At 44.3% G+C, this 10177-nt stretch overlaps 1 long non-coding RNA gene across 1 annotated transcript in view; it reads right to left on the bottom strand.

Moving 5' to 3' along the window:
• LOC141568875 (uncharacterized) overlaps nt 1–8147 on the bottom strand; it is a 102061-nt gene extending 93914 nt beyond the window's left edge. Inside the window, exon 1 of the long non-coding RNA XR_012492120.2 lies at nt 8030–8147. This is a non-coding gene — a long non-coding RNA (uncharacterized LOC141568875). The remainder of the gene's footprint in view (nt 1–8029) is intronic.
• Between the last annotated feature and the right edge of the window lie 2030 nt (nt 8148–10177).

Here is a 10177-nt window from a genome sequence, read left to right on the forward strand (position 1 = left end):
AAAAAAGAATCTCAATTATTGAATGGAGATGATGAATGAATGAATGAATGAGAACCTTTCACACCTAGACATCAAGTTTGCCCTGATGAGAATAAAATTGGTTTTTCCTGAGGACTGGAAGAAAGAGAAGGGAGTGAACGTGAGATTCCTGTCCTGCGTGTTCTTCCCCAGCATCTGCAAGCCAAATTCCAGCTGGCAGCTGGAAGCCAAATTCAAGCCCTTAGGTCTTTGGTGGGGTACCCCTGGCCCCTCTAAATTGAAGAGGGAGGTAGAGAGGATCTTGCCTGGGATCTCCCACGCCCTGAGATAGAGAGTACACAGGACCAAAGCTCGGGTTCCTGCCTTGGCACATCATACTCCCCAGGAGGCCTAGGTAAGTCAGAGAATGTCTCAGGTTCAGCATGGGGCTGAGAGCTGACTATCTGTCTATACAATGGGGTTGTTGAAAGATTCCTGTGATACTGTGCAGGTTTCCTCAACTATGCAGTACTGCCCAAACTGGAGATGGCATTTTGGTTGTTTTACTAACAATAGTGATAAGAAAACTGATGATGATATTATTGTTGTTGTTATTCAGCAGTGAAACCTAGGCACAAAACTGGACTCTGAGTTCTGGGGACTTGGAGAGCAGAGCCTACCCTGGCCTGCAGGCCCCTTCAAAGCGGAGCTTTGCTGCCACCTCCTGGCTGTGGAAAGACATGCTTTTCATTATGCAAATGACCTAGAGATTACACTCCTAAAGTCTTGACATTAGACAGAGATGTTTGGGAATCATAATCGTCAGGCCCAGGCCCCTGGTTTTGCAGAGGAGAAAATTCAGGTTAGTGATAGGATCGGGTAACCCTCAGGATATAGTGTCAGAACTAGACACCCAGGTCTCCTGGCTCCCAGGCCAGGGTTCCCCCAACTGAATGTCCATAGAAGAAAGAGGGCCCTGCATAATCTCGAGATGGTGGGCTAGGACCAACTGGGCAGATAGAATGGCCCTGGTAACGGAAGGTGGGACCATGGTCAAGGGTCTCCTCCCCAGACCTCATTCTCCTCATCCTAGGATTTTTCTGCCAGGATGGAAGAGAAGGCAGAGCACCTCCACAAACTGCCTCTTGCCCCTAGCAGTGAAAGTGGCCAGAACTAAATGTCTCTGAGATGAAGGTGGCCTATGGCAGCTCCAACAAGCTCAAGATAAAGGATCAGGGTGTCCATTCCACAGAGAGATTCCCAAGGTCAGGACCTGTACCATTTGACCATTCAGACCCCTTCCACCTTTTTTCAGTGCCCCAAGAGATTGACAGCAGTAGGTCTCCTTGCCCTCTGCCTTTTGGTTGGGTCCAGCCAGTGGGGAGTTGAGATAGAAGAACAGAGGGAAGGAGAGTGAGGTCAAGGGTGTTTATTCCCTGTGTCCCTCCCTGCAGTCAAAGGTTCCATTTCCTAGCAGGCATCCCACTTCCCCAGGCCTCTCCACCTCCAGTAACTGGTCCCCTCACCCCATGCCCACGCCTTTGTAGAGTCCCTTCTTTAAACACTCATATGATGCTAATCTAGGTGTGCCATCTATTTCCTGCTGACACCCTAACTTATATGGGACCTCGGCCCCGCACACCTATTTCACTGTTCCATGTCCCCTCCCATGGAGCAGGACCAGACAACCATGCAAAGTAAGAGTGCTACCTCACTGTAGCATGCGAACAATTCCATGTCATAAATCCCATTCAGATAGTTAATGACACATTCAGTTTCATTGTACATTTCAGTTTGGCACAGACCTTCATCAAAATCAAGATTTTACGATTGCTTCCAAGTCCCTTATTTTGTTGAAACCAGAGTCCACACTCATAGCTTTTGAGCCCATGAAGAAGCAGTCATTTCCTCTGAGATCTGCGTAGCTTCAGTGGTGTACTGGAATCAGCTCATACCAGTTCACAAAAGCCAATTGTAATTTTTATGAAATGTTGTGATCTTTTGTGTTTATGAGCACATGAAGAGGGCATGAAGCTCAGAGCCCTTTCTCCACACCTTGCCTACGCATCTCTTCCATCTGGATGTTCCTGAATTAGATCCTTTTATAATAAACTGGTGATCTAGGAGAGGTTGTTTGACATAGGTCCTTATTGACCCTACAGATCATTCATTTAACATGGTAACTGGATCTACAGATACAAGATGGTGCAGTAGATAAACACTGTGCCTGCCTCCTTCCCTGAACACATTAAAATTACAACTAAATTATAGAACAATCAACCTGGAGAACCATTTGAAGTCTAGCAGAACAGAAGTTCTATCAACAAGGATATGTTTTTGTTTTGTTTTTTAAAGCCACATTGAGGCTGGTAGAAGGGGCAGAGACACGGAATGGGCTGGCCCCAAACTTGTGTATGGTGGTGAGCATGGGAGAGATATCTCAGTAGCAGAGGTCCACCTCCAGAGGAGCAAGGTACTCCAGCCCCACACCAGGCTCCCCAACCCAGAGTACGGGTTCTGGCAAGAGGAGCTCTCACAACATCTGGCTGTGAAAAACAGTGGGAATTCTGACCATGTAGGTGGGGAGGTAGGTTGCGGGAAACCCAGACATACTCTTAAAGGCCCACACAGAGACTCACTCACTCGCAGGCACTCATCCTGGGCTCCTGTGGAGGGACTGTGACTCAGGGGGCATCTGAGACATACTGGGAGAGACTGAGTTGTGTGGCTTTGAGGCGAGGACTGGAGGGACTGTCACCATTTTCCCTGTGTGAGGTCCTTCCATGCAGCTGACAGGCAGGCGCCATCTTTCCTGTGTTGAATCTGGCCAAATGACCAAATATGAATCTGAATTGATCTGGTGAGCTCTGCTGGGACCCTGACCCACCAAATTCCCCCAACAACAGTGGCACTTTCTTGGGGAGCAGCGAGCCCTGCCCATGTTGAACTCTCTTGGAAAACTATTGGAATCCATGGACCCCAGGTGAGTGGCAACTGGCCTTAGTGTGCTCTGAGACTTTTCCTGAGTAACTCCAGACTCAGCACTGGTGCCACACCAGAGTCTACATTAACCTGGTAAGCATGACTCTTCCCACTCTAGTGAGTCCCTGAAACTTTGCCTCACCCAACTCGTGTACCACATGAGGCTTTATCAGCAGTTGAACCTTAAGGGAGCTGGCAGGTGGCAGCAGGTCTCCAGGTGCCCTGGCTTTTTGTGGAGTTCCCCCAGGTCCGGTACTGGTGGCAGCCATTCTCAGTTCGCGGCATGGCATCTCCCACCATCTTTCAGGTACAGCACAGGCAGTGACTAACCATGGGTTGCTCTGCAGCTTCTACCACGTAGTCCCTGGCTAGTCACAGGCAGTGGCTGACCTGCGTCTGCACCAGAACCTCTCTCAAGAGGCCCCAGAACCAACACACTTGGAGATTAACTTCAGACCACAGAAGAGCACCATCCAATTAGTCCCACAAGTGTCATGTCCAAAGGGCAGTCTCAACAGCACCAGAGCCCCCTGGGACAAATCCCACTCAGTGGAGTAAGCCCTTCACACAGCAGCCCATAAGCTGTGGATATGACAAAACCCCACAGCCAATCAACCAGAGGGTCAATCCCACCCACTGACATGCCAAAGCAAGCAAGTCTCAACTATAACAGGAGGGCACACACAAACCATACAAGGGACACTCCAGCAGCACCTAGCTCAGGTGACCAGGAAGATTGTGCCAGGGCCCCACAGGGCACATAATACATAAGGAGGGGAGACATAGCAGACCTACCTAAACATAGAAATAAACATAGAGATGCAGCCAAAATGAGGAAACAAAGAAACACATCCCAAATGAAAAAAATGTGAAAAACTCCAGAAAAAGAACTAAATGAAATAGAGGCAAGCAAACTACCAGATACAGAGTAGAAAACAATGGTTATAAGGATGCTCAAGGAATTTAGTGGGAACTTCAACAAAGAGATAGTAAGCATAAAAAAGGACATGGAAACCATAAAAGAAGAACCAGTCAGAAATGAATACAATAACTAAAATAAAGAATGCACTAGAAGGAATCACCAACAGATTATATGAAACAGAGGATTGAATCAATGATTTGGAAGACAAGGTGGCAGAAAATACCCCATCAGAAAAGAACAACAACAAAAAAAAAGACAAAAGAAATAAGGAAAGTTTAAGATACCTCTAGGACAACATCAAGTAAAACAACATTTGCATCATAGGGAGGAGAAGAAAGAAAGCAAAGGATTAAGAACATATTTGAAGAAATGATGACTGAAAACTTTTCTAACCTGGCAAAGGAAAAGACATACAAGTCCAGGAAGTGCAGAGGGTCCCAAACAAGATGAACCCAAACAGGCACACACAGAGACATATTGTAATTAAAAGGGCAAAGGTTAAAGACAAAGACAGAATCCTAAAAGCAGCAAGAGAAGAGCAGTTAGAGATCCTACAAGGGATCTCCCATAAGATTGTCAGCTGATTTCTCAACAGAAACTTTGCAGGCCAGAAGGGATTGGCACGAAATAGTCAATGTGATGAAAAGTAAGGACCTACAACCAAGATTATTCCATCTAGCAAGGCTATCTTTTAAAATTGAAGGACAGATAAAGAGCTTCCCAGACAAGAAAGAGTTCATCACCACCAAATCAGTATTACAAGGAATTTTAGAGGGACTTCTCTAAGATGAAAATAAAAAATAAAAAAATATGAATAATAAATGGCAATAGCTACATGTCTATCACCAATTACTTTCAACGTAAATACATTAAATGCTTCAATTGAAAGACATAGGAGGGCTGACTGGATAAGAAAACAAAACCCTTATATATGGTGCCTACAAGGGACTCACTTCAGATTGAAAGGCACACACAGACTGAAAGTAAAGGGATGAAAAAAAGATATATCATGAAAAAAAAGCTGGGGTGGCAATACCTATACCAGACAAAACAGACTTTAAAACAAAGGCTACAACAAGAGCAAAGAAAGGACCCAGTAATCCCACTTCTGGTTATTTATCTGAAGAAAACCCAAAACACTACTTCAAGGGGACATGTGCATCCATATGTTCATTGCAGCATTGTTTACAGTGGTGAAGATGTGGAGGCAGCCGGGGTGTCTCGATGGATGAATGGATAAAGACGAGGTGTTACAGATATACGAGATATGACAATTAAGTTTGCAAACTCGTCCCAGAAAAAGTTCCACATATCTCATTGCTGAATATCACTATGGTCACCTTCAAAGCACTCCCCTTGGGAAGCTATGCACCGATGCCAGCACCTAGTCTGCCCTTCAAAGCAATTTTGGAATTCTTTTTCTGGAAAGGCCATCAGAGCTGTCATCCTATTACTCTTGATGTCCTGAATGTCATCAAAATGTCTTCCTTTCAATATTTCCTTTATCTTTGGGTAAAGAAAGAAGTCACTGGGGGCCAGATCAGGTGAGTAGGGAGGGTATTCCAATACAGTTATTTGTTTACTGGCTAAAAACTCCCTCACAGACAGTGCCATGTGAGCTGGTGCATTGTGGTGATGCAAGAGCCATGAATTGTTGGTGAAAAGTTCAGGTCGTCTAAGTTTTTCACGCAGCCTTTTCAGCACTTCCAAATGGTAAACTTGGTTAACTGTCCATTTGGTACAAATTCTTAATGAATAATCCCTCTGACATCAATAAAAGGCTAGCAACATCGTTGCAACAAGTTTGTGAACTTAATTGTCAGACCTGGTACAATGGAATATTGCTCAGCCATGGAAGGAAATGGGTTCTTGCCATCTGTGGTGGCATGGATGGACCTGGAGGGTATTATGCTGAGTAGAGTATGTCAGCTAGGGAAAGACAGATGCAATGTGATTTTGCTTATATGTGGAATCTAAAGAACAAAAGAAACAAAACAGAAAAAAAGCTCATAGATATATAGAGAAGATTTTGATAGTTGCCAGATGGGAGGAGGGTTGGGGGTTTAAAAAGTGAAAGGGGTTAATTGTTACAAATTGGCTGTTATGAAGTAGTCATAGGGATGTAGGGTATCGCATAATAAATACAGTCAATAACATTGTAGTAAGTATGTATGGTGTCAGGTGGGCACTAGATTCATTGGCGTGATAGATGGACAGGACTTGCGAGGGCAGGGTGAAAAGGGTGAAGGATGAACTACAAATTGGTAGTTACAAAATGTCATGGGGTTGTAAAGTAAAGCATTGAGAATATAGTCAATAATATGGTAATAACTATGTATAGTGCCAGGTGAGTACTAGACTAGTCAGGGGGGTCATTTCTTAAATTATATAAATGTCTAACCACTATCCTGAACACCTTAAATTAATTAAATTATTGTAAAATAACATTGAATGTCAACTGTAATTGAAAATTTTAAAAGGTGTGGGTAAAGGTGAAGGGGAATAAGAGGTCCAAATTTCCAGGTATAAAATAAATAAGTCACGGGGATGTGATGTACAGCATAGGGAATATAGTTAATAATATTGTGATAATATGGTACAGTGTCAGATGGTTGCTGGACTTATCATGGTGATCACTTCTTTAGGTATAGAAATGTTGTATAACTGTAGTCTATGCATGAAACTAATATAATATTGTATATTAGCTATCTTTTTAATAAAAATCTTTTTTAAAAAAGAAGTTTTGTAAGCCAGTTGTTATACACAAACATTATTAAAAGCTAATTTATATAAACTTACAATGAGATAAATTATATTAAAAACAAAGGGAATAATAATTCAAAACTCATACCTTCCTAATTATTTACTACATTTTGTTATTATTTCTGCTCTTGAGATTGTTTACAAGTAATAAATATGTATGGTGGAAATACCATCTAATGGTCTGCCACTCTCATTCTTGTCCCATCTCCCCATTCAGTGATGTCATGTTGATAGCTTGAAATACACCATGATGAAAATATTCACACCAGAGAAATTGGCAAACACTATGAAACAAGGCTTTTTATTTGTTTGCTCATTAAACATTTACCAGAACACAGCACTAAGTGAAACCAATGAAATCCAAGTAAAAACAAATCTGCAATTCTGTATATAGGGGTATTGGGGCGTGCAGGGCCAAGCCCACCCCCAACCTCCTACCAGTCCTACTAGATCAGCTTATTCAAGGCAACAAGTTAGGAGGACTTCTCAGGGGATTTACACCCTGCAGAGTGCCGGGAAGTGGCAAGGATAGGAAGGAAAGTGCCATCCAAGTCACAATTCCACTGCTATACCCTGGTTATAAGAACTCACTTAGGGCCGGCCTGGTGGCTCAGGCAGTTGGAGCTCCGTGCTCCTAATGCCGAAGTCTGCCGGTTCTATTCCCACATGGGCCAGTGGGCTCTCAACCACAAGGTTGCCGGTTCAATTCCTTGACTCCGCAAGGGATGGTGGGCTCTGCCCCCTGCAACTAACAATGGCAACTTGATCTGGAGCTGAGCTGCACCCTCCACAACTAAGATTGAAAGGACAACAACTTGACTTGGAAAAAAATCCTGGAAGTACACACTGTTCCCCAGTAAAGTCCTGTCCTCCTTCCCCAATAAAAAATAAAATCTTAAAAAAAAAATAAAAAAGAACTCACTTAGCTGTGGTAGAAAGTCAGCTTCACGTGTCTAAGATGATTTATTGGTTCACCCAAATGAAAATTGCAGTGTAGTCAATCTTGAGGCTGACTGGACCCATGGATATGTGGTTGATTCCTTTTCTTTTCTTTTTTTCCCAAGTCAAGTTTCAGTCTTAGTTGTGGAGGGCGCAGCTCAGCTCCAGGTCCAGTTGCCGTTTTCTAGTTGCAGGGGGCACAGCCCACCATCCCTTGCAGGACTCAAGGAGTTGAACCAGCAACCTTGTGGTTGAGAGACCACTGGCCCATGTGGGAATCGAACCGGCAGCCTTCGGAGTTAGGAGCATGGAGCTCTAACCGCCTGAGCCACCGGGTCGGCCCGGTTGATCTCTTTTTTCTCTCTTTCTTTCCTCCACAGTTCTTTCTTTCCTCTATTAACTTTATTCCCAGGAAGCCTGCCCCTTTGGGATTATAAAATGGCCAGTTTAGGTCCCATATCTTACCGTCAAATGCTGGCAGCCTGAACAAAAGAGTTTCTCTGTCGTAGGAGTTCCAGCAAAAGTCCCAGGGCTGGTTTTCATTGGCTCTGATTGCCTGGGATGGTTGGGCCCATGGTCAGGAAATGGTAGGAGAGTTTGGATCTTTAATAGGTCAGGTCTGAGTCATGAGGGACCAACCCCACCCAAACTCCAGGAACTGAGAGTTCGAAGGGATGTTTCCACTTCCTCGCACTAGGTCAAGTTTCTCTTCCCAGAACAAGTGGGGGGGGGGGGTAGGGGGACAGGGAAGCACCAACTATTCACTATGGGGGTTCACTAGCATGTTTCTGTGGGCTTGCTGAGTCGGCTTCTCACTTTGGGAATTGGGCTGGCCTTGCATTCCCAGAGTCAGAGTGTGGACAAATCCACACAACGTCTGTAAACTCCCCGGCACAAAGTGGGCTATCTTGGAATGCCAGTTGGCATTTCCCTTCTTTCCATACTTATTCTCACTTGCCTCTTTCCCACAAAAGAGAAACCATTGTGAATAAAAGATTCTAAAATATAGGATTATGTATGGTATAGCTTTCTTCACTCTCTGTTGAACCAGCTGGCACTCAGACCCAGCAGACACCCCTCATCCTTCAACAAGTCCTAAGAGTCTTACTTCTCGTAACATAACATCATTTCCTCCCCCACAATGACCTGAATTCCATGTAGGGCCTCTCACTGCTGACAGGAGCAGGGAGAAATCATTGCTCAGAAGCACTGCCCTCCCGTCAGAATTTTCCTGTCCCATGAGTCAGGAAGGAGAGGTCTGGGTGGGGCCAGACAAAACATCTGGACCCAGATCAGGACAAGGCTGGGATCTGAACCCAGGGCCAGCCCACAGCAGGCTGGCGGTCCTGCTGAGGCATTGCTCCCTCTGAGGAGCAAGCAGACAACTCATCCTTTGAACAATGAATTCACTGAGGGCCTGTGACATGCCACGAGCAGTTCTAAGCACTCGGAACGCAGGAGTGAAGTAAATAACAAATGTCAGCCGTGCCTTTCTCTCAAAGATATTCCAAATTCACCTCAAATGTCAACTGCTCCTCCAAGTGGTTCCTGATTCTCACCTCCCTTGCTTGCTCTCTCCCATCCCTGTGCAGACACACAACATTTCCTACCCAGGCCCGTTCATTCCCTGGTTTCTCTCCACCACTCAACTGCCAACTCCATCAAGGGACAGTCTCTTCATCACCTTAGAATCCTCTAGCATTGATGAGGCAGTCCCTAGAGGTTTCTGGAAAGAAAGAACATTCATAATGGCATTTTGAAAATAAAATAATTCAAGTGACTCAAGTGCTTAGTACTAGAGGACTGCCTGAGTGCCTTCTGGTAATAACTATAATAACAGCAGCCTTAACTGAGCACTTCTTATGTGCCAGGTATCGTTTCAAGAACTTTACATGATCATCTCATTTAATTCTCACAAAACCTCTATGCTGGAAGGTCTTATTTTATCTCATTTCACAGGTATAGCTGTTAAGAGAGGTTAGGAATTTACCTAATGTCACACAGCTAGTAAGTGTTGGGGCCCGAACCTGCAACCACCATGCTAGTCTGGGATTACTTGGAGGGTTTGTATACTTCGAGAGTTATGTATATACTTTAAGAGGCAAAAGCACAAACAACATTTGGCTACATCGAGATGTATATATTAATGTGTTTACTACATAAAGTCAAATGAAAAAAGCCTAAGTTAATATATACATACTGATCATAGCCATATGAAAATCTATGGATGTGTCAGACAAGCCCACAATCCGGGTAATGAAATGGAGTTTCTAATCTCTTTGAGTGTTCATTTCCCTGTAAAGCTCTGTATAAGTTTTTAAACGTATCTAGTCCTGAGTTTTATGCCCTTGAGGCTGGGCACACTACTCACTAATTTGATAGATGAATCCCTGCTGAGATGTGAAGGCCTGCAGCTGGCTTACCTCTACTCCTTCCCAGCAAATGCATCTTACAGGGGATCTTCTGAAACAAAGCCTTGGATGAAGGCTGGCTTTGCGGGAGTAGGATGGGCTCTGGGAAGTCCTGTGAGATGGAGGAGGAGAGTTTGGGATGGTGGGGATGGGGGGTCCTTGTGAAGAATGTCACAAAAGTGTCAACTTTGTCATAAAAGCT

Source organism: Rhinolophus sinicus, chromosome 12 (genome assembly GCF_057876585.1).
Source record: "Rhinolophus sinicus isolate RSI-liver-muscle chromosome 12, RSI-T2T, whole genome shotgun sequence".
NCBI lineage: Eukaryota > Metazoa > Chordata > Mammalia > Chiroptera > Rhinolophidae > Rhinolophus > Rhinolophus sinicus.